We start from the raw sequence: 12,212 nt of genomic DNA, 5'->3' as shown, positions 1-12,212 counted from the left end.
CCATTATGTTTCAGATCTGAGCCTGCGCAAATAGGGAGAAGGCGTTCTACCCAATTTGCGCAGATATGGGTTTTGGGAAAATTGTTCCCAAAATAGATGGGAAAATAATATGAAATTAATTTTAAATAAATCTGATTATTATTTAGAATAGTTCTTTATAATTTTCTGGATTTATGGGTTGTTCGTACAAGAGGAGATCGAAATCTTGATTTGCGTAGGGAGAACTACAAGATTTGCAGTTTTTGAGTTGAATTTATTACATTTGGTCTGTAAATATTTTTTTTATTTTTAGACTCAATGTATAGGCATTCGATCTGATGTAATAATTAATAGAAATAGGATTTCTATTTTTTTTAGCTTTGGATCGAAGATGGCGACGCAGAGAAGGAGATTTCGCAGATGGGAGATTCGCTATCTGCGATTTGTAGTTTGAGAAACTGCAATCTGTGATCTAACCTCTGTTTTGCATGATGGAGTGTGCGAACAGTTCTGATTAACTATTTTTGTTTTTCTTTTATCAGTTATTTAATTTCAGATTATTTTCTTGAATTAAGGATTTAATTAAAAATCAAACCCTAGACCCCTTCGAACCAAGATTGGTTCAAACTGTTTGGACCAATTCTAGGGTTTAATCAAGGCTGAAAGTCAGCCCTAATTTCCCCACTAATGGGCCTAAGGATTGATATTTAATTAAATGGTTAATTCGGCCCAGCCTGTAAAGGCCCAGTTTTAAATATTTAAAACTACAAAAGCCCATTTTAAAGGATAAACCTATATGGGCCAAACTAGGCAACCCTAATTCAGCCCATATACCTAGATAATGTTAATGGTTAATATTATGGAATTTTAATGGGCTTCCAACGGGCCTTACAGATAATTAATTGATTGGATCAATTTATCCCTGCATGATATGTATGGATGTGTGATGTGCTGCGTATATGGGCCATAAGTACTTGGCCCATGCTCATTCGACAGTGGCTCTTGCGCACACCATGGCTGAATGCACATCATTTCCATGGTGTCCCTTTTGGTCATTGGATGACTTCCCTCAGTGGTGGCCCCCACCTCATCAAGATGTCACGTGCGGAACCCTAGCCGATTTAAGGCCCACCGAAATCTAGCTTTATGAAAGTCAGTGGGAGCCACTTTGGTTTGACCTAAATCAAACTAGGGCGTAATGTTGTTCCCTCTAGCTAATATGAGTGCATGTGATGGGGAAATTCATATGATGAACTCTCTAAAGGCCTTCCATCATTAGCATGAGGATGGGTCCTTCAGTAATGAGGAAACGCACCAGAAAATGGGCTATCCATTTGCTGTTGGGCTTGTCTGAATGTCTCATAAGATGATAGGGGCGTCATAGACCGATGTGGGAGGGGCTTCACCAGAAAATGGGAACTCTCTCAAGGTACCTTGGCGTTCACGAATATGATGGGTAAGCACTCAGTAGACAGAAAGGTTTACCTGAAAACGGCTTTGAACCTTGTCTGACAGAGGCCAAAGGGAAAACTCATATGATGAGTGGATATGATCCTTCATAGGAAAGTGGTGGGGTTATGCAGCTGAAACAGTTGGCTCCATGCACCCTATGTGATTTCCCACATTTCCAGAGACAACCCATAGTCTCCGTCATTGAGAAAGGAGGGAAATCTCAGAGATGAATAAATGGAAATGGATCGTAGATTAAAATCCATATCTATGAAATGAACATGAATCAAATTAGGTTGTGGACTGATGTTTGCTCTTTTATCGGAAAATGGCAAACGGATCTTTTGCAAAGCTTCTTGACGACAACAAGCTTAAGGGCTCAAACTACGCCAACTGGTACAGGAACCTTATGCTGGTCCTAGCTTCAGAAAAGCTGGACAAAGTGGCAAAGAATCCTGCCCCGGAGCGTCCGGGTGACAGAGCTTTCGAGGCCCGAAGGAGAGACTATCAGGAATGGGAGGAGAAAAACTCCCTAGCCCGGTGTTACATCATCTTCTCCTTGGACAACCCAATACAGAGGCAATTCGATCAGATCGAACTTGCCAAGGACATATTGGGCAGCCTGGGGACGACGTATGAAGAGCAGAATCGTTCTACTCGGCAAAAGGTCTTGAAGCAGTTCATGACCACTCAAATGTCCAAAGGCGAACAAGTTCACGACCATTGTCTTCGGATGATGGGTTACATTAACGAACTGGAGGCTCTTGGATCCGGGTTAGACCTCGCAACCCAGATAGATGCTATCCTTAATTCTTTGCCTCCTTCCTTTAATCTGTTCAACATGAACTATAACATGAACAAGCTGAATGTCAGCTTGCAAGAGCTCAGCAATATGTTGCAAAGAGATGAAGAACTGATTAAAAGGATGAGCCTGTAGGTATGCTTGTTGAAGCTAGCAAAACGGGCAAGAGAAAGAGGAAGGCAAAGAAGCTTCAGAAGAAAGCCACCAAGGGCAAAAGGCAGAAGAAAGACAAAGCATCAGATGCATGTCACTTCTGCAAGAAGACCGGCCACTGGAAACGGAATTGTCCTGCCTACTTGGAATCCAAGAAAGGTAATTTTGAAACTTGTGTTATAGAAACCAATTTATTGGTAACTTCTGCGTCCTGGTGTATTGACTCCGGGGCTTCAACTCATGCGTGTAACTCACTGTAGGGGTTCAAGGTAAGCAGAAGGCTGAGTGAAGGAGAAGTCTCTCTCTACTTGGGGACTACTGCAACTGTTGCAGCTGCGGCAATAGGAACCATGGAGTTAATTTTTAGAGAAGGAAAAATTGTACTCAAAGATTGTCTTTATGTAAAAAACTTAAGAAGAAATTTGATTTCTGTTTCAAAACTGTGTGCAGATGGTTATTCTGTCTTCTTTAGTAATACGATTACTATTAAAAGAAATAATAGATTCATCGCATACGGGGAACTGGAGAACGGTCTGTATGTTCTACATCCTTCTCTAGAAACTAACATAACCGAAACTACGTCGGATGAAATCCCCAAGAAGAGAGCCCGTGATTTAGTTAATCCCACATGTCTGTGGCACTACCGATTTAGCCACATCGGTGTTGACCGAATCACAAGGTTGGTAAAGGATGGTCCTTTGGATTTTCTAACTGTAGAAGATCTTCCCACCTGTGAGCCTTGCCTACAAGGCAAGATGACAAAACGGCCATTTGATGGTAAGCCTGAAAGATGTACAGGCACACTTGACCTAATACATACTGATGTATGTGGTCCACTAAGTGTTAGGACACGGAATCAATACGTGTATTTCATCACCTTCACAGATGATTTCTCACGATATGGTTACGTGTACCTAATGAGACACAAGTCTGAATCCTTTGAAAAGTTCAAAGCGTTTAGACAAGAGGTCGAGAAACAGTTGGGGAGAGAAATGAAAGCCCTTCGATTTGATCGAGATGGCAAGTATCTCTCTGACAAGTTCAGGGACTACTTAAAGGACAATGGGATAGTATCACAATTAACTCCTTTTGCTACACCACAACTTAACAGTGTTTCAGAGAGGAGGAATAGGACCTTATTGGATATGGTCCGGTCACTTCTCATACACTAAGAGTTACCCACATCCTTTTGTGGTTACGCATTAGAGACTGCGATATACGTGCTGAATCGGGTTTCAACCAAATCGGTTCCGAACACTCCATATGAACTTTGGACCGGAAAGAAACCAAGTGTCAGACACTTGAAGATTTGGGGTTGTCCAGCACACGTTAAAAGAACGAGTGCGGACAAGATGGAATCCAAGACCAGCCTTTGCCTATTTGTAGGCTACCCAAAAGGCTCTGTAAGTTACCTTTTCTATGACCCAAGTGAGCAGAAAGTGTTCTGCAGTCGAAATGCCCAGTTCTTGGAGACCGATTATATCCTGGACACCCATCGTCAGGAAATTGTTCTTGATGAGGAGAGCTCAGGAGTAGTGGGGGATGTCCCACAAGTTCCAGGTAGTGACCAACCTAGAAGATCCACTCGGGTATCCAGGCCACCAGTCCGTTATGGTTATGACCAGGATAGTTACCTGGTGAAAACCTTGACTAGTGAGGAGGATCCCGTGACTTACGCAGAAGCTATGTTGGACATATATTCCCAGAAGTGGGTGGAGGCCATGAGAGCAGAGATGGACTTAATGGAGACCAATGAAGTCTGGACTCTAGTAGATTCGCCCTTCGGGGTAAAAGCAATTGGTTGCAAATGGATTTACAAGAGGAAGAAGGGCCCCGATGGTAGGGTTGAGACCTTCAAAGCTCGTCTGGTGGCGAAAGGGTACACTCAGAAAGAGGGCATCGATTATGAGGAAACCTTTTCGCCTGTGGCCATGCTTAAATCCATTAGAATCCTGTTAGCTGTAGCAACATACCATGATTATGAGATTTGGCAAATGGATGTCAAAACTGCATTCCTGAATGGAGATCTTACTGAAGATATCTATATGCAGCAGCCGCAAGGCTTCATAGCTGCGGGTCAGGAAAACATGGTATGTAAACTTAATAGATTTATTTATGGACTTAAGCAAGCTTTTTGAAGTTGGAATATCCGTTTTGACTCTGCCGTCAAATCGTTTGACTTTGAGCAGAATCCGGATGAACCCTGTGTTTACAGGAAGTATAGTGGAGATAAGGTTACCTTCTTGGTTCTATATGTAGATGACATTCTACTCATTGGGAATGATGTAGGAATGTTGATTACGGTAAAAGTATGACTTTCACAGCAATTCTCCATGAAAGATCTTGGAGAGGCCTCCTTTATACTGGGTCTTCGACTTTATAGAGATAGATCGAAGCGGATAATAGGACTATCCCAATCTGCCTACATTGACAAAATAGTCAAAAGATACAGCATGGAAAACTCCAAGAAAGGAAATGTTCCTTTCAGGCACAGAGTCACTCTCTCCAAGAAGATGTCTCCCAAGACTTCTGAGGAGATTGATGGCATGAAGGACGTTCCCTATGCCTCTGCCGTAGGGAGCATCATGTATGCCATGTTGTGCATTCGCCCTGACATTGCTCAGGCAGTGAGTGTAGTAAGCAGATTTCAGGCCAACCCAAGGCATGGGCATTGGACTGCTGTGAAAAACATACTTAAGTACCTCCGAAGGACAAAAGAGTTTTATCTAGTATTCGATGGTAGCTCACTACAGATCCAAGGGTATACAGATGCCGATTTCCAGTCGGATCTAGATGATAGAAGGTCTACATCTGGGTATGTTTTCACAATAGGATCGTGAGCTGTTTGCTGGAAAAGCAGCAAACAGGGGTCCACTGCAGACTCCACGACCGAGTACATTGCCGCAAGTGAGGCTGCCAAGGAAGCCATGTGGATGAAGAAATTCGTTCACGAGTTGGGAGTAGTTCTATCCAGCACATCACCCATCCCATTGTTGTGTGACAACAATGGAGCTATTGCTCAGGTTAAGGAGCCACGAGCCCACTCGAAGTCGAAACACATCAAGAGGAAGTACCATGTATTGAGGGAGATTGTTGGTAGAGGGGACGTCCTGATTCAGAAGGTAGTGTTAGCGGAAAATGTAGCAGACCCATTGACAAAGCCACTATCACAGAAAGTGTTTGAGAAACACGTGGAAAGCATGGGACTCCGGCTAGTACCTGGTTGGACCTAAGTGCAAGTGGGAGCTGTTAGACAGTTTTGTATGCCCTTAGCTTCAATCAAATTGATGTACTTTATAAGTTTATTTTAAATGAATAAAAGTGCATATTTGATTCATGTTCCCTTGGTATGTTTCTGTGTAATACCCTTAAATTGGACACTTAATGAGATTCGTGTTAGTTTAGAATGTTCACAGCCAGTGGGTTGGTCTAGGGAGACCTATCCTGACAAGGCTGACACTGTGGTGCCACTAAGTCGGTTGGGGTGGTTTGTCTCAGCTACCGGGGTGAGACCCTAGGCACATACAGTGTGGGATTAATTGAATCTTTGAACTGGACCAGATTTCCAGTATTGCCCTGGATCTTGGAGATTGATGGGCAAAACTGGAAAGTTACACCCGTCCCCTAGACTCGATTATGATACTGCACTAGGTGTCGGATTGGGCTGTTTTTGATGTACCAATTAGTGAGATCCTTAGCGGGGGTCAAAACCTGGGTATGTTGGGATAGTCTGAGAATTCATCTGAGTGGGTGATCATAGTGACAGGATCAGCTCCTTTGTCCGACAAAGGTAATGATCGGGGATGCACTCTCACTGATGGAAACCAAGACTGCGGGCAGCCGATTTCAATCGTTGAGATTTGTTTTGCAAAATATATTTTATATGAGATATAAAAGTATATATATATTATGGTTTCGAAATGTTTGCAAAAGGTTTTAATTCCCAGGATCCATATTTGAGAGAGTGCAACACTGTACCTTGCAGCCGAGGGAGAGGTCCTCTCTTGTCGGGCAGTGTATGATCATTATGGGCTGAGAGGTTAAGTGTAAGGTCATTGAGGATAATACCTGATGGGTTAATCTTGCATCTGCCCACAGTCCCTGGGTGTTACAAGGTGGCTTGGCACAGGGACCACTTAGGGTAAGTGTTGGCCCCATAGAGCCCATTTGATGGGTTTGAGGGGGTGCACTGTCCATAACAGTGTATTCGGCCAGGCTTTGTAACAAAGGTTGGGCTGAACCCAAGTGGCTGATGTATAGATCAATGTTTGGGTCCCACGCCATACAAGGAAGTCCAACTGGGCAGTAGTTTGGAAGGTTTAATGAATACATATCCCTAAATGGGCCTTAAGCCCATTTCGAACTGGGCTAATTTGATTAGTCTTTAAGGGGCGAATTCTGAGATAAGTTCAGCTGATAGGATTGGGCCCACACCCTATCTACTCAGAGAGTCCAAGATCTAAATGAGATTTAGATTTGGAAACTTCATAATTAGATTAGGAACTGGTTGATCTAATCTATAGATAAGCTAAGGATAATCCTTATCTTAAAAGGGACTTCTAATCTAGATATGATTTGGGTTAGCAACTCCTAATGGGATTAGGAGCTGATCCCTTTAAGTCTATAAAAGGAAGAGGGGGCGGCAGCCTTTAGACACAGAACAACCAATAGACTCAAGTCTTGTCTTCAGAGCTGAGATCACAGATAGCCGCCTCCTTCCTGCAGCCGCATATAGCAGTTCGATCTCCATTGCTTGGGAGAAATCAAGATCGGATCTTGATTCCAATCTTTTGGAGAAATGATTGGCAGGAGTTGTATTCACTAGCCGCCCAGGTGATTCTTGGGAAGAATCAAGTTCTTAGGAAGGACACTGCTGATTCTGCTCCACCCTGCACTGCGCCATCTTCAGTGGGAGCGGTTTTTGGTTTCTACCTTGGGCGTGAATACCTCCATTGAGAGATATTATTTCTCTGTATTAGGTATTATTTCTCTCTCCTTCTTTTGGTTCAGATCTGGTTCTGTTTATGGTTCAAGAATGATCATTGAAAATATGATTTTCTAAATAGGGAATATGATTCCCTGTTGAAGGGAAAGAAAAAATGTTTGAAATTCGCCCCCCTTTATTCCGCAATCTTGGGCGTCCATATGATGGATTTCCTATCCCTTCATTATGGCTTATTGTAGTGTTTGTGTGGGAGATCTCAATGACCATATCAACCAATCTTTGGGTCCATTTAGACTCAGACATGGGTGAACGCGGATGAAAGGGGTGAACGTGTGGCGTGGGGGAACTGTGTGCTTCCTAGCCTAGTGCACATTGGGTGGTTAATTGTATGCCTAGATCGAGATGGATTGACTCACGACTCATCGCAATGTCTGCACCGGAGGTCTCAATGAGCAGATTTGCTTGTATCTGGGCCTGTTCACCTTCGGACGTGGGCAAACATGACTAAGATGTGTGAAAGTGGGGTATTGGAGCACTGTTTACACCGCATCCTAGTGCACATTGGTTGGACCTTTTCTTGCACCAATCGAGATGTATTGAGTCACAGCTTGTTGCAGTGTCTGTGTCGGAGGTCTCAATGACTACATCGGCCAATCTCTAGGTCCGTTCACCTTCGAACGTGGACGGACGCGACTACAAGGGGTGAACGTGTGGTGTGGAAGCACTATGCGCGTCCTAGCCTAGTGCACACTGTGTGGATCATTGTATGTACAAACCGATATGGTTTGACTCATCTCTCATCATAATGTCTATGCCAGAGGTCTCAATAACTGGATCAATAGATCTCTGGGCCCACTCACCTTCGGACGTGGGAGAACGTAGCTGAAATGCATGAAGGTGTGGTGTGGGAGCACTGTTTATGTTGCATCCTAGTGCATCTTGGGTGGACCTTTCCTTGCTCCAATTGAGATGGATTGACTCACCACTTGATGCAGTGTCTGTGTCATAGGTCTCAATGATCATATCATACAATCTCTGGGCCTGTTCAGCCTTAAACGCAAGCTGATAGGGGTGAAAGGGGTGAACTTGTGGTGTGGGAGCATTGTGTACGCCCCATCCTAGTGCACATTGGGTGGGTCATTGTATGATTAGATCGAGTTGGATTTACTCATGGCTCGATTGCATGGGTCGGAGGCCTCAATGACCGGATCATCCTATCTCCGGGCCTGCTCACCTTCAGACGTGGGTGGACGTGGCTGATATGTGTGAATGTGTGGTGTGGGAGTATTGTTTTCACCGCATCCTAGTGCACATTGGTTGGACCTTTTCTTGCATAAGCCGAGATGGATTGACTCATGGCTTGTCACAGTGTCTGTGCCGGAGGTCTAAATGACCATATCAGCCCATCTTTGGGCTTGTTAAGCTTCGGACATGTGCGGACGTGACTCGACAGGGGTGAACATGTGGTGTGTGAGCATTACGTGCATCCCAAACTAGTGCACATTGGGTGGATGTATGCATAGATTGAGATGGGTTGACTCACGGTTCATCATAGTGTTCGTGTCGGAGGTCTCAATGTCCGGATCAACCTATCTCTATGCCTGTTCACCTTCGGACATGGGTGGACATGACTGAGATGTGTGAACATGTGGTGTGGGTGTTAGGCAATGTATGCCCTTAGCTTCAATCGGATTGATGTACATAAACATTTATTGTAAATGAATAAAAATACATAATTGGTTCATGTTATATTAGGTGTGTTTCTATGTGCTAATCCTTAAACTGGACACTTATGAGACTCATGTTAGTTTAGAATGTTCTCAGCCGTTGGATAGACTTGGGGAAGTTTATCCTACCAAGGCTAACACTAATGTGATGCCAAGTAGGTTGGGGTATCTTGTCTCAACTGCCAGGGTTAGACCCGAAACACATGTAGTGTGTGTTTGTTTGAAACACTGAACCCAGACCATTTTCCAGTTATGCCCTGGACCTTGGAGAGTGGTGGGCAAAATTGGAAAGTTACACTTAACCCCTAGACTCGATTATGGTACTACACTAGGTGCCGGATTAGGTTGTCTTTGATATGCCAATCGTGAGATACTTAAAGGGGGTCAAAACCTGGGTATGTTGGGGCAATCTAAGAATTCACTCGAGTAGGTGATTGTAGTGATAGGATCAGCCCCTTTGTCGGACAAAGTGAATGGAAGGGACTTTATTTTCTCTAGTGGAAACCAAAAATGCTGATAGTCGATTACAAACTTGTTCAAGGTTTGTTTTTGCAAAATATATTTATAAGATAATACATACATTATGTTTTATGAAAAAGGTTTGCAAAAGGTTTTAATTCCCGGGATCCATCCGAGCAGAGAGTGTGATACTATACCTTGCATTTGAAGAAGATGTCCTCTCTTGTCAGATGGTGTTTAATCATTAAGGGCTGAGAGGTTAAGTGTAACACCATTTAGGGCTTTTATACCTGATGGCCTAATCTCACTTAAGACCATAGTCCTTGGGCCTTCATAAGATGCTTGGACTCAAGGACCACTTAGTAGTGAATTCAGCCAAGCTGTCATAGAAGGTAGGATGAACCCATATGGCTTTTGTGAGGTCAATGTTAGGGTCACATGCCATACAAAGAGTGCCAAATTAGATAGCAATTAATAAAGGGATGTGAGCCACCTGCTTAATGGGCCTAAAGCCCAAAGGTTAACTGTATTAATCAGTATGGGCGGATTTGGGTATTGATATGGGTTTGGATCAACATATAAGGATAAGAGGATAAGTCTTATCCACTTAAAGAGTCCAAATCTAAATAAAGATTTAGATTAGGAGATCAGCTCTTTAAGATCTATATAAAAGGAGGAGGGCGAACTGCTCCAAGTTTACACACTGCTCTCAGTTCTCCCTCTCTCCTGCTCCTGTCGCCCTAACCCTAATTTGATATCCATTCTTGAACTGATAGAGATAAGTTCTGATTCTAAGTTTTGCAAGAAAAATTAGATCTAATTTCGTGCTCATCTCCCTTACTTGATCCAAGCTGTTGGGTTGTAGTTCTTGCTAAAGGTCTGCATTGTTGAAACTGATTCATTTCAAGCTACACCATCTTCAGTGGAAGCAGGTTTTGGTACTCTCTTTGGGCGTGAACACATACTTTGGGAGCTACATGTGTGGATTCCATATCAGGTATTTCTCTCTTTCTTTTGGTTTTAGATTTGTTCTAGTTTGGTTCAAGAATGATTATAAAAAAATGCAGTTTTTCTAAAACTGGGAATACGATTCCTAGAAGGGAGAAAAGAAATTTTTGAAATTTCGCCAAACCACCCTGCATGGTTCGACCATCCATATGATAGACCTTCCTTCCCTTCAGTGGTATCAGAGCCTGTTTCAATCTTGAACCAAAATAAACCAGATCTGAAACAAGAAGCAAATCGGTAGAATTGTTCTACAATAATTTTAGAATTGTTCTACCATTATTTCTTGAATTCTTGGGTTGTTTGTGTGATGAGAGATTGAATTCTTTAAAGGCTCCAAGATTTGCGCACTCTGCATTTTTTTTCTATTCAATTTAGTGTGTAAATAGTTTTTTTTTTTATATTTAGACAAAATGTATATGATTTGATTTGATGTAATTAATATAAAATTAGGTTTTTCTATTTTTTTTGTACATTGGAAGACTTGCTGGAGCGCACGGAGGAGAAGAAGAAATTTTGCAGAAAAGAAATTTGCAATCTACGTTTAACCCTTTTTTTGCAGGTTTGTTGTTCGTCTGGATCAGATTTGGACCGTCACATTTGCAGCCCTGTGTTGTGTGTTTTATTGATGTGATTGAATGTCAATTTGGACTGATAATTAGTTCATATCAAAATCTTGAAAATTGTAACACATTTTGGACACCAAATCCTAGGCCAAATTGACCTAATTTGGTCCAAACTAGTTGGACCGAACCCATGGTTCGATGGGGTCTGATCTCAACCCCATGGGTCATGTTTTAAGTGGACTAAATTTGGTTAAGGGCCAAGGGTTTGATGGCCCATTACATGATACAATTCGACCCTCCCTTGTAAGACCTAATTTTTGCTAAGTTAAAGCAAGATCAACCCAGTTTACAACATAACTGCTATATGGGCTAAACTACATTTAGTAGTTTAGCCCACTTACCTAGATATTATTATTGGATAGTGCATGGGCTTAATGGGTTGATTGTGTATTAACTTAAATTAATTAGGATCTTTACAAGTTATTTAATTAATTGGATCAATTTGTGGATGTGAATGTATGTGATGTGCTGAATGTGATTTGCAAATGGGCCATAAGTATTTGGCCCATGCTTATTTGTATGTGGCTCTCTGCGCATACCATGACTGATTGCACATCATTGCCATGATGTCCACAAATCATTGGTTGATCTCCCTTCTTAATGGGCCCTTGATCAGCTTCCTCCTAAGAGGAACCGTGCGGAACCCTAGCCCGTTTTAGGTCCATTTGAATCTAACTTTATCAAAGTCAGTGGGAGCTACTTTGGTTTGACCTAAATTAGGGTAATTAGTTCCCTCCAGTTAATATAAGTGCTAGTGATAGGGAATTTCATATGATGAATTCTCTAAAGGCCTTCTGTCATTAGCATGAATATGGACTGAATTGGCAATGAGGAGATGCACCATAAAATTGGGCTATCCATTTGCTGGTCCAGTTTGTTGGATTGCTTCATAAGATGATAGGGGCATCATAGACTGATGTGGGAGGGGCCTATCCTAAAATTGAAGACTCTCTCACAGTACCTTGGAGTCCATGATATGATGGGTCAGCACTTACTGGATAGAAAGGTTTAACCTAAAATGACAATAAACATTGTTTGACAAAGGCCAAAGGGAAAGCTCATTAGAT

Source organism: Nelumbo lutea, chromosome 4 (assembly GCF_056320005.1).
Source record: "Nelumbo lutea isolate HS-2025 chromosome 4, American lotus-T2T, whole genome shotgun sequence".
Lineage (NCBI taxonomy): Eukaryota > Viridiplantae > Streptophyta > Magnoliopsida > Proteales > Nelumbonaceae > Nelumbo > Nelumbo lutea.
The sequence above is the reverse complement of the archived record's forward strand: the minus strand, read 5'-3'. Positions refer to the sequence as shown.